Genomic DNA, 13,458 nt, shown 5'->3' with positions numbered 1-13,458 from the left:
AAATGAACTACAATGAAAGCATCTACAAATGCCTGATGATAGTTCCGGTTAAGCACAATTGTCTACTCTGCAACACCAATCTCACCTCAACACTTCGCTGAATGATAAATTTCTTGTTCGCACATTCACCTCTCTCTGATAATGTAGACACAATACCGACACCAAAATTGAGTGAATAACTCACCTATATATACAACCCATCAACCTTGATAATAAGGTCGACTAAACCCTCAACTCACAAAATTATATTATACAATACAAAGATCAACCAATGGACCAATATAATGATTTAAATTACATAGCATGGACCTAATTCAAATTCCCAAATGATCACATCCACCAAAAATCATACCAAGATCAACCGCAACATGCTATACCACCAAAAATACCGCATAAAATGAAAATCATCACCGATTGATGAAAACCATCAAGAAATCACACAAAAATCAATGTGGATCACCAAAACAAATAGGAAATGACTAGGAAACACCAGCAAGCACATTAGAATCATCACCAACAATTGTACCAATACCAGTTATCAAATCTTCATCGATCAACATCAGAAAGCTCAAGAACACAACCAATCAGTAACTATCACGAAAAAATATAACTTGTGAGACACCAAATCAAGATCCATCTAAAATGAAGATACAAAAGATCATCCCAAACAATATCCCAAAATATTAGCACAAGATCTAATCACACCAAAATATACCATAGGAATACAAGATTCTGGAAAGCAGTGATCAACATAACCAAACTACAAAACCAGATCAGAAGATCTCCCCAAACTCACCGAAATAAATCACAGGAATATGTTGACATCAATGATATGACCATATCCTAGCAGCAACAATGAACAAACATATCCAACAACTCCAACAATCTCCCCCTTTTGCATTGATGGTAACATATGAATGTGAAAAACTGTCAATGCAAAGAAAGAAGATATCACCAACAAACTCCCCCTAAGATCAAGATAGATAATGCAGTTTTTCACATGATCTCTCTCCCCCTTTGACAATAATGCCAAAGATATCCAAAATAGAAAACCAAACTCTCTCCCAAAACAAAAACATGAATCTCTCCCCCCCTAGGACACATAACCAAATCAGTTGACTACTCCAACAGAGGAGCGACACCAACACACCAATCTGGATAAAAGAATAAGGCTATGAAATTCACCGGATCGATGCAACTCAATGCATCTAGTTCTCATTAGGAGGGGTGGATACCCCTAACTTGTCTCTCAAGTAAATAATTGTATCTACAGGAAAAGGCTTAGTGAAAATGTCAGCAATTTGTTCCTTTGTAGCTATATACTCCATCTTCACCTTCTCTTCACTCACTTGCTCTCTTAAGTAATTTTATTTGATTAATATATGCTTAGTCTTTGAATGTTGCACCAGATTATTTGACATGTTTATAGCAGTATAATTATCATAGTATATAGCAGTAGGCTCATCATGAATAACTCTGATAACTTTCAACATTTGCTTCATCTAAACTATCCAAGTGCAATTACTGGCAGCAACAATGTACTCAGCTTCAGCAGTAGATAAGGCTATTGAATCTTGTTTCTTGCTAGCCCATGAAACCAGCTTCTTACCTAAAAAGAATGCTCCACCAGTAGTACTCTTCTAGTCATCAACATCACCAATTCAATCTGCATCAATGTAGGTACACAACATGAAATCATCATTCTTGGGATACCATAAACCATAATCCACAGTTCCCTTTAGATTTCTAAATATCCTCTTAACAGCAGTGACATGACTCTCTTTCGGATCAGCTTGATATCTAGCATCCATACACACAACATGCATAATGTTAGGCCTAGTCTGAGTAAGATATAGTAGTCCACCAACCATAGATCTGTACAAACTCTTATTAGCTTTTGGAAATTCATCATTTTTGGACAATTTATAGCCAGTCACCATATGAGTTCCAACTAGTTTGGAGTCATCTAGTCCAAACTTCTTGAATAGTTCCTTCAAATCCTTAGTTTGAGATATAAAGATACCTTTTCCTATCTATGCAATCTGAAAACCTAAGAAATAGTTCATCTCACCAATCATAAACATCTCAAATTCTTTTTGCATATCACTGACAAACTTCATACTCATATCATCATCACCACCAAAGATAATGTCATCAACAAAGACTTCAATAATTAGAATGTTATCATTTTCAATCTTAAAGTATAGATTACTATCAGCAACATCTTTATTAAATCCCAATTTCAACAAATATTTGTCTAATCTAGCATACCAGGCTCTAGGATCTTGTTTCAATCTATAAAGTGCTTTCTTCAACTTACATACCATGTCTTCATCATCCGATAGTGAAAATCCATTAGGTTTCTCAATGTAAACCTCTTCCTCTAGATAACCATTCAAAAATGCAGATTTGACATCCATCTGATATACCTTGAAATATTTATAAGTAGCATAAGCAAGTAATAGTCTAACAGCTTCAATCGTGGCAACCAGAGCAAAAGTTTCTTCATAATAAATTCCTTCTTGTTGTGAATACCCTTTGCAGGCTAGTCTAGCTTTATTTCTGACTACTTCATCGACTTCATTCAATTTGTTCCTAAAAACCCACTTAGTACCAATAACATTTTTTATCCTTAGGTCTACACACAAGTTCCCAAGTGTTGTTCTTTTGAATCTGATCTAACTCTTCTTCCATGTATCTTATCTAGTTATCATCTTTACAGGATTTAGCAACATCTTTAGGTTCAACTTTAGAAATCAAACATACTTCTTTTGCAGCTAACCTTCTTCTAGTCATCACACCTTTATTCTTATCACCAATAATCTGATTCTCAGAATGATTCAATTTAACATACCTCAGAGTCTTTTATTTGTTCTAATCCTCAAGTTCTTGAACATCTTAACCAACATCAACAACATCTGGATTAGCAGTCTCTATTAGATCATTCTTCTTAGGCTCTTCGGTCTAAAAAGGATCTAAGATAACATGTTGACCATCATCATAAGCTTTAATCTCTTTCCCAAGGTTCTCATCCACCTTTACATTTGCACTCTCAACTATCTTTCTCAGTCTCTTGTTATAGCACCGGTAGGCTTTTCTCTTTGTAGAGTATCCCAAAAAAGATACCTTCATCACTTATAGCATCAAACTTTCCAATATCCTCATATCTCTTGATAGAAAATTTGCTACCAAAAACTTTGAAGTATTTCATAGTAGGAACATGACCAAACCAAAGCTCATAAGGGGTCTTACCAGTATCACTTTTGATATGAACTCTATTAAATGTATAGACTCCACTGGTAATGGCTTCTCTCTAGTAGACCTTCACAACATTTCCTTCAATCAACATAGTTGTTGCAGCATCCAAAATAGTATGATTCTTTCTCTCAACAACTCCATTTTGTTGTGGGGTTCTAGGAGCAAATAGTTGTATTTTGATTCCATGCATCTCATAGAATGAATTGAACTCACTGGAATAGAATTATCCACCTCTATCAGATCTCAAATACTTTAGCTTCAATTCGGACTTAGTTTCAATTTTAGCTTTGAATATATTGAATTTTTCAAATGCTTTTGATTTTTCCTTCAAAAAGACAACCCACATCATCCTGGAATAATAATCAATTAGCAGCATAATCATCTATCACCCTGCACACTTCTAACATTTGTAGATCCAGATAGGTCAATATGCACAAGATTTAGTAGTCCATCAGATGTATACTATTTATTCTTGAAAGAAATGCTTGTTTTCTTACCCAACTACCATTCTTTATATACTGGATTAACAAGTTTAACAATCTTAGGCAGATCTCTAACAACTTGTGTAGAACTAATATTAATCAATGAATCAAAGTTTACATGACACATTCTTCTATGCCACAACCAACTCTCATCTATCTTAGCAATCAAAAAACTTTTCTCATCATCATTCAAATGAAAAATATTACCTTCGATCTTAGTCCCAGATGCAATCTCTATACTGGAGGCATTTAAGATCTTGCATTTACCATCCTTGAATTGTAGATCATAACCCTTATCAACCATCTATCCAACACTCAAAAGATTATACTTCAAACCTTCAACATACAAGACATCATCAACATTATGCTTACCATCAAAAGAAATAGAACCTCTCCCATAGATCACACATGCTTTTTCATCTCCAAATCTAACTATTCCACCATCATACCTTTCCATGCTTACAAATTGGTTTTTTATCATTGATCATATGATGTGAACAACCGTTGTCAATCACCCATTCACCCTTTTCTTCTACCTTTGCAGCCAAATATTTCTCCTTAATAGAACAACTAGTGGAATCAATAGGTACAGGTCTATCTTCTTTAATGATGATAAATAAAACTTCATCTCCTTCTGATTCATCATCTCTAACATCTTGATCTGCAACATAATAACAGCTCTTCTAATTTCTAAACTTTCGGTTAGACTTGTAAGGCTTAACATATTTTTCATGCTTCTCATATCTATCATTCCTATCATGCTTATCAAACTTATCATGTCTGTCATACTTAGCCATTCTCTCCAGGCGTCTAGAAGAAAAATGTGCTATCTTATTATAAGAAAAACATTTCAAGGGAAACTTTCCATCATACTTACCGACACCTTTAGGCAATCTCCTGGCAATCAATGTTGCAAGCTCATCAAGCTCTTTTTCTTGCTCTGTTATTTCTCTTCTATCTCTTTGATATCTGGATATCCTACACTCATCAGGATCATATTTATGTTTACCAGATACTGATGATGATGCTCTAAATGTAGTCTTGGACTTTCCATGTGATTCCCAAATTCACTCAGCTCAAATGCAGCAATTTTTCCAACCAATACATCTCTTGTTACTGTAGTCACACTTTGGATCTCATCAATAGCAGCAACCTTATGTTTATAAGCAGGAGGCAAAGATCTCAGCACCTTAGCAACAATCTCATCTTCCTCAATCTTTCCACTAGCACATCGGATACCAAGGACAAGTTCATTCACCTTAGCCATGTATGAATATATATTTTCATCATCTCCCATCTTCAATGTCTCATACTTTCCTTTCAAACTCTGCAACTTAGCAATTTTCACTTGACTATCACCTTCATACAAGATCTCAAGTTTCTCCCAGATCTCATGTGCAGTCTAAAGTCCCATAACATTTGTCATTTCAGAATCAATCAGGGCACTAAGCAATGCTTCCTTCACTCTGATGTTATATTTTTCTTCCTTATCCTCGTTAGGAGTGGATGGTCCATTCCGAGGAACAATATAGATATTCTTAGTAATCTTCTAGTAATCCTCTCCAAGAAATTTTAAGTGCACCTCCATTCGGCTCTTCCATACAGTATAGTTACTTCCATAAAACCTCAAACTGTCCTTCTTGAAAAGAATACCTTGAGTTGCCATTGTAGATCTCCTCAAGCGATTAAGCTTCTACTAGAGGATCTATCTCTGATACCAATTTTTAGCATCAATCAAGAAGGAAGACTGAGAGGGGGGGTGAATTAGTCTTCACCGAATATAAAAAATTAAAATACAAAATATAAACTGATAAACTACAGCAATTAAATAGATAAGCAAATTAACAACACAACACACAACACCAAGATTTTTGATGTGCAAAACTCGGTTAAGGGAAAAACCATGGTGGGAACCTACCCACAGTAAGATGATACTATGCAGTAGTATGTGAAAATATTACAATGGGGAATGCACATGCATTCAAGCACACTATCTAGAGCTCACTGCTCAAAAGATATTTGCCCAAAAGGCTACAACCCTCAAGGAAGTCTCACTGACTTACAATATGATTCAGACTACAATCCGGAAGAAATGAGATGCAATGATAGCATCTACAAATGTTTGATGACAGCTCTGGTTAAACACAGTTGTCTTCTCTGCAATACCAATCTCACCTCAACACTTCATTGAATGATAAATTTCTTGTCTGTGCATTCACCTCTCTCTGATAATGTAGACACAATACCAACACCAAAACTAAGTGAATAACTCACCTATATATACAATCCACCAACCTTGATAACAAGGTTGGCTAAACCCTCAACCCTCAACTCACAAAACTAAATTATACAATACAAAGATCAACCACCAGACCAATATAATAAATTACATTACATAGCATGGATCTAATTCAAATTCCCAAACGATCACATCCACTGAAAATCACACCAAGATCAGCCGCAACACACTATACCACCAAAAATACTGCATAACACGAAAAATCATCACTGATTGATGAAAACCATAAAACACGTGCACACGGTCACCAAAAAAAATAGGACATGACTAGGAAACACCAGCAAGAACGTTAGAATCATCACCAATAGATGCACCAATACCACTTATCAAACCTTCATCGATCGACATCAGAAAGCTCAAGAACACAACCAATCAGCAACTGTCACAAAGAAAGATAACTTGCGGGGCACTAAATCATGATCCATCTGAAATGAAGATACACAAGATCATCCCAAACAATATCCCAAAACCTCAGCACAAGGTCTAATCACACCGAAATATATCGGAGGAAATACCGGATTTTGTAAAGCAACAATCAGCATAACCAAACTACAAAACCAGATCAGAAGATCTCCCCAAACTCACTGAAATAAATCACAGGAATATATTGACATCAATGACAAAAACATATCCTAGAAGCAACAATTAACAACCATATACAACAACTCCAACAATATGTATTTGTATGTGTATTGGTGGTGACAGGTTTGTAGGTACTAGACATCAATTCCACCTGGCTTCACAGTTTTGAGCATGTCTTCATCCCAATGGCAAGATGATCGGACATGACATGAAATCTCATACTACACTCTATATTTAATCAATACCTTTTCAGTCTTAGTTTTGTGGTTAGAGTTATCTTGTGGTATTTTATGTTACTCTATGGTGGGTTGTCTTGAGGAGTTACGATTATTCGTTAGTTAAATTATTGATTAATTAATTGGCTTAGATAGTTTATTAATAACAAATTAAATTATTGGATGACATTGGTATTTAAATATAATTGTGTAATTAATTATTGAGGGTTATTATTTATTAATGTTATTTTGTGGATCATAATATTTTTGCATTTAGAATTATGCATGAAAGATTATTTATTTATTTATTATATTTTATATATGTGGGAGATAGTAATAGTATTGAGTTTAAACTATATTGGCTGATTATTTTTATATCTATCTATACATTTAATTATTTGTTTATTGTGTATTTATTTATTTTTTATTTGCCTATCTATTTATTGGTTATTATTTATTTGTTTAATTACTTACCCCTTGTTATGATTGACCTTTTTGGAAGTCGTGTTTGTGAGATAATATTATTTATTGTTTATTTATATTATTTTTGTGGTTTAACATTTATTGGGCTTTTGATTTATTTATTTTATTTATTAGCCCTTTCTATTTTATTTATTGGTTAATGGGTTTATTTATTATTTATTATTGTTTATTTTTCCTACCCATTATTTATTTATTATTTATCTTACCTACCCTCTCTCGTTATTGGTTGTGAGGTCAGAGATTGTAATAGTATTATTTTATATTATTATTATTTTAATTTTTGAAATGGTTGGTAAGAAATATATTATTTTGAATTATTTTGATTGGGCCTTTAATTCATTGGGTTTATTTTACTAAGCCTTTATATTTTATTTATTGGTTATTACTATTTAATTTTCATTTCTCCTTTGGTTTAATTATTTATCTATTATATAATTATTTACCCTACCTACCCTATTTTATTATTGGGTTAGATATTCAGGTAAGTTAAGTAATATTATTTTATATTTTTCTTACCTCGAATTTTGGTAGGGATTGGTATGAAATATTATATTTTTAATTATTTTTTATTGGCCAACATGCTCCATGGATTTTGAATGCAATTCTATTTATTTGGTTTTTTTTTTAGATTGTGGTGGTGTGGGCTTGGTTGGAGAAATTTTGCATTGTTTGAAGATTTAGGGATTTTTGGTTTTGGAGCTTGGAGTTGGGATTGTGCTTCATCAAGTTGTTGTCTTTTCATAACTTCTAATACTAGGTTGGAGATCTACTTCTTTTGTTATTGAACTGGACTGTTTGTAAAAGATTGTCTGTGGGGATAAGAAATTGATGTTGTTGTTAAATTAATTATATGCTTTTATAATATATTATGGGGACTATTGTATTTTTTAATTATCTTTTCTAGAAATGCTTGTCATGAATTTTAGATGGATGGATTGATGGTGTTGTTTTGGTTAATTCAATTTATTTAATGTTGTAACTTATTACACCTCATTTTTTTGTTGAGTTTGACTTTGGCTTAACTGTTTAACTTATTTTTTCGGACTTGGCCAAATGTTTATGGGCCATTTTGAGACATTTTTTATGCTCTGTCTTATTTTCGCTATTGTATTACTTGTATGTGCTAGTCAACATTGTATATGTGTTGCCTTGTCTAGTATTTGCATTTTTAAATTAGTATATGCACAGCAAAGTCTTGTGTATGTATTGCAGAAGTTTGTGAATGCATTGTAATGTTGTTCGTATGTGCTAAATTGTTAAACAAAAGCAACATTTTTTATATACGTTGAGACAGTCTACGTGGGTACTAGACTGTCATGTTTTATGTTTTGCATCATCTTGGCTTTCTATTTTTTTGGTTTTGTCAGTCTAGAGGCTATCCTTTTGGCTTTTCTGAGTTTCTTTATGTTGTTCTAGGAATGATTTATTGATTTAAGATGATTAATTGCACTAATGGATTAAGAAAGATGGGAAATGCCTTGTTGTTATTCTTTGGACTCATATTGGATGCTTTTGATAATGAGATTCTTGATGTTTGATTATTCTTGATTGCCTATGTAAGGTTATGATTTTTGTATATGTTGTTCATGTTCTTGGAGATTATTATTTGATGTATAACCTTCATTATATGATTATCATGTATTGAGAGCCTACATTTTATGTGATGTGCATTGTTATCACCCTAAAGTCTAGGTGCATGCTATGGGGAGTTGGATTCCAAGTGACTGAGTGGGGATCATGGGGAGTAGACAGCTAGGTTACCTAGGTTCTAGACCACCATAATATCTCATTTGGAGTTTATCTTATAATTGTTGGAAATTTGGAGGAATCGATTATGTGTTGCATTGATATTTTGTCATTGATAGCAACACCAGTTGTTTTGGTTGTTTACTAGTTTTCGGTTGGTTCCAGTAGAGTGGTTGGATTATGATACTGATCCGGTACGCTCTAGTATGCTTTGGTTTGTGGAATTGATTTGGATATGTCGTTCATGATATTCAAATGTGTATCATGATCAGTTGGTTTGGGATTTGATGACACATATACTATCATTTGTTCTAGTAAGCCTTTTGGTTACTGGTAAGGGTTTTACCGGCAGAGCTTTGTTGAAGATCTTTTGATGCACATGATAAGTGGTGTTGGTGCAGCTTCTAGATGGCTTTCGACATGTTGTTGGTTATCTTGTTCATCTTCCTATTGATTGGTGGTGTTGGATTTGGTTTATGGCGACCTATTTTGAGTCTGATGTTATCTAGGTTATGGACCGGTTTATATAACATGTTGGTGGATGATCCCGATGCATTACCGATAGGATTTAATGATTAGTTTACATTGTTTTCAGCCTAAGCCAACTTAGTTGATCATTGGATTATGAATTTATTGTATTATCTTTTAGGTGGCCGACCTAATTGTTTAGGTCTCAGGTTGGTATAAATATGATGAAAGATCTCTTTGTATTTCATGGGCTTATGGGATATAGGATTATCTATGTGCGAATAATGTTTTAATCATATGCAGGAGTTTTGTTCTATCATAGGTGATTGAATTGGGTTTGTGGAAGAGGTTTAAGGCCTCCAGTATTGATCTTAATCGAAACTATACTCATGCATAGGAGATGCTATTCTTTCAGTTTAATCTTCATTCTAGATTATAGTCTGATGTTTTCTATAGTCAGTGAGGCTCATTTTGTGATGAGCAGTGTGCTCTAGGCTGTTGGCCTTCTTGCATGTACAGGCTCCTTTATTTTGTAATCACATACTTATTGCATAAGTATTATTTGACTATGGGTAGGCTTCCCATCGTAGTTTTTCCTTTACCAGGTTTTCCACGTACAAATATTGGTGTCATGTTTTTTGGATGGATGGTAACTATTCTATGATTTATGTTTATGTTTAATTGTTATATCAGTTATTCCCGTATTGGGTTTATGTGTTCTGGTATTAAGGATTTGAATGCATAAAGTTTTTTAATCTGTTGACAATTGATTCACCCCCCTCTCATTTGTCCTCTGGTTATCTGAGTTGTATAACAATTGGTATCAAAGCTTGGTCCTCTCTGTAGAAGCTTAACCACTTGAGGAAGATTCTATGGCGTCTAACAGTGCAAGTACATCAAGTTCATCTATTGTTGTTTTTTGGAGAGAAATTCCTAGGCTTGATGGAACAAATTACAGGGTATAGAAGATTCAGATGGAGACTCATCTAAGATGTCTTGGAAAGGAAATTTGGGAGATCACTAAGAAAGGTGTAACCCCTTTTAATCTAGCATCAGGCAATCCTCCTCTGGTAGGTTTGGATAAGGAGCTTGAAAATTATTATAGAGCTAGAGAAGCCCTTTTGTGTGCACTTTCTGATCAGCAAGTTACGGGACTAACTGATAAATCAACTGCAAAGGCTATATGGGACAAATTGGAGACTTTGAATGAAGGTGACTCTATTTTTAAAATTGCTAAACTTGATGGTTACCAAGTGAGGTATGTGAACCTGAAGATGGAAGAAGATGAAAGGATTACTACTTTTATGGAGAGATTTAATGAGATTATTTTGGGAATTCAATGTTGTGGTGGATCTTTGAGCGAAGATGAAATAGTTTCTAAAGTACTGAGAACTTTGCCACTGACTTATTAGATGAAGGCTACTATAATTAATGATCTGAGAACTATGGAAAATACCTCTATTAATAGGGATACCTTGGTTGGGAAGTTATTTTCTTTTGAATTTGAGGAATTTGGACCTTCTAGAGCTATAAAATTTGAACTTTCTTTCCATGCATTTACATCATCTACCAGCAAGACTAATTGGAAAGCTTTATATGCAAAGGAACTAGAGGATATGAAGAAAGAAGATGAAGAGTTTGAGCAACTTGAAGCCTTATTTTCTAGAAGAGTACCTAAAGGACCAACAAGAAGCAAGTATGAAGGAAAATCACCTTTTAAATTCTTTGCATGTAATAAGATAGGTCATTCTACATCTAGATGTCCTGAAAGGAATTCAAGATTTGAAGAAAGAGCTAGAAGATCTTGTAGGCCTAACCATGATTATCAAAACAAGCGTAAGTACAGGAGGAAGAAAGACAGATCATACTACTATGCTGATGAGGAAGGTGTAACTGATTCTGATGATGAATCAACACAAGATTCAGCTAGTGGATCCAGCAATGGAAGGGAATGGGTATGTTTGGCTATCAAGGAAGTTGATCTGGTAACTAAAGAGAAGGCCCTTGCTACTAAAATTGAAGACAAGGATGAATGGGTGATTGACAATGGATGTTCACATCATATGACTAGAGATAAAAGGAGGTTCTTATCTTTGCAAAAATGTGATGGTGGTTTGGTTAGATTTGGAGATGACAAAGCAAGCATGATCAAGGGAAGAGGAACAATATCATTGGATGGTAAGTATAACACTGATAATTTTTATTATGTTGAAGGTGTAAGTCATAATATTTTGAGTGTAGGATAGTTGGTTGATAAGGGATTTCAGTTTTAGTTCAAGAATGGAAAATGTAAGATTTTCAATAGATCTGGATTGGAGATTACAATCGGTACACAGACTAAAGGTAATATCTTTCATTTCAACTTAAGTGAGAAGACATGTTTGATTGCACAAATTGATGAGAGTTGGCTATAGCATAAGAGGTTGTGTCATGTTAATTTTGATTGCATTGTGAATATTAGTTTTACTAAGGTAGTTAGAGATATACCTAAGATTATAAAGCCCTATAATTTGGTATGTAAAGAATGTCAAATGAGAAACCAAGTCAAAACTACTTTTAAGAGTATACAAGACAAATCTAATGATATTATTGATCTTATTCTTACTAATTTGTGTGGTCTTGCTAGAATCAAAAGTTTTCCAGGGTGATAAATATTTCATGTTAATCATTGATTACTATTCAAGAATGATGTGGGCTACTTTTCTAGAGAATTTTAAAATTTTAAAATCTTTAAAGCTAAAGTCAAGATAGATTCAGGATTGAAGATTAAATGCTTAAGGTCATATTAGGGTGGAGAATTCACATCCGATGAATTTAATAGCTATTGTGAGAAAAATGGGATAAGGAGACAGTTGTCTGCACCCTAGACACCTTAGGAGAATGGAGTTGTAGAAAGGAAGAATAGAACTATCTTGGATGCAGCTAGAATTATGATGATGGAAGCTAATCTACCTCATGTCTACTAGAGAGAAGATATAAGCATGATGATAGACACATTCAACAGAGTTCATATCAAAGGAGACACTGGTAAGACACCTAATGAGTTATGGTTTGGTCATACACCGATAGTTAAGTATTTCATAATCTTTGGTAGTAAATGCTATATCAAAAGAGATGATTCTGTTGGGTCTCAAATCAACAGATTGGATAGGTTCTAAGTAAATGCCAACTCCTATGGTTAAACCCTCCAATTGACTTGGCCAACATATAGAGCAAACTGATTCAAATTTTACTCTCTCACTTCAGGCTCTGCAGGACCTAGGCGGGTATACCTATTCACTGAATGTCTCCAATAACCAGTGCTTTTTATAGCAGATTTATTATCCTAATCTGATATCTCCTGATCTTGAAATGGCATAAGTTCCTTGAATGGAGATATAGCAGATGAGTTCAAGATTATTGTTGTAATAATTATTTGTTTTATGTTTCTTAATTACTTCTATTGCTGTTAAAATAACCAATGATGAATAAATCGATGAGTGTAATCTGTAATTAGCCAGTGCCTTCTTCGTTGTTAGGGCTATAGAGTCATTGCACTTTTCTTCAGGACTTATGGTGCGAACCTGTGAGATGGTTTTTAATTCATCCCTTTATGAACCTGTCAGTTATTATTTCTTTTGAAACCAAATAAATGCTTATATCATATGTTGATTGAGTGAATTTAACCCTACCCTTAAGGGACTAGTCAATTAAGCTCTGCAAGGAACAATTACAATTTGCAAGCAAAACTTTTGTTTCAATATTATGATACAAAGCATGGATTTGATCTCAAGAACATGAATAACCTTATCCTATCAGACAATATCACAGACGATTGCCAAAAGAAAATGAAATGATCCGTAACACATATGCAGAGAAATAATTTATCAGAATTTGTATTCCATTATGGTTCGTATATAGAAGACTTACAGGCTGTTAAATATCG

Source organism: Cryptomeria japonica, chromosome 9, assembly GCF_030272615.1.
Source record: "Cryptomeria japonica chromosome 9, Sugi_1.0, whole genome shotgun sequence".
In the NCBI taxonomy this organism is placed as follows: Eukaryota; Viridiplantae; Streptophyta; class Pinopsida; order Cupressales; family Cupressaceae; genus Cryptomeria; species Cryptomeria japonica.
Note: the sequence above shows the minus strand (reverse complement) of the source record.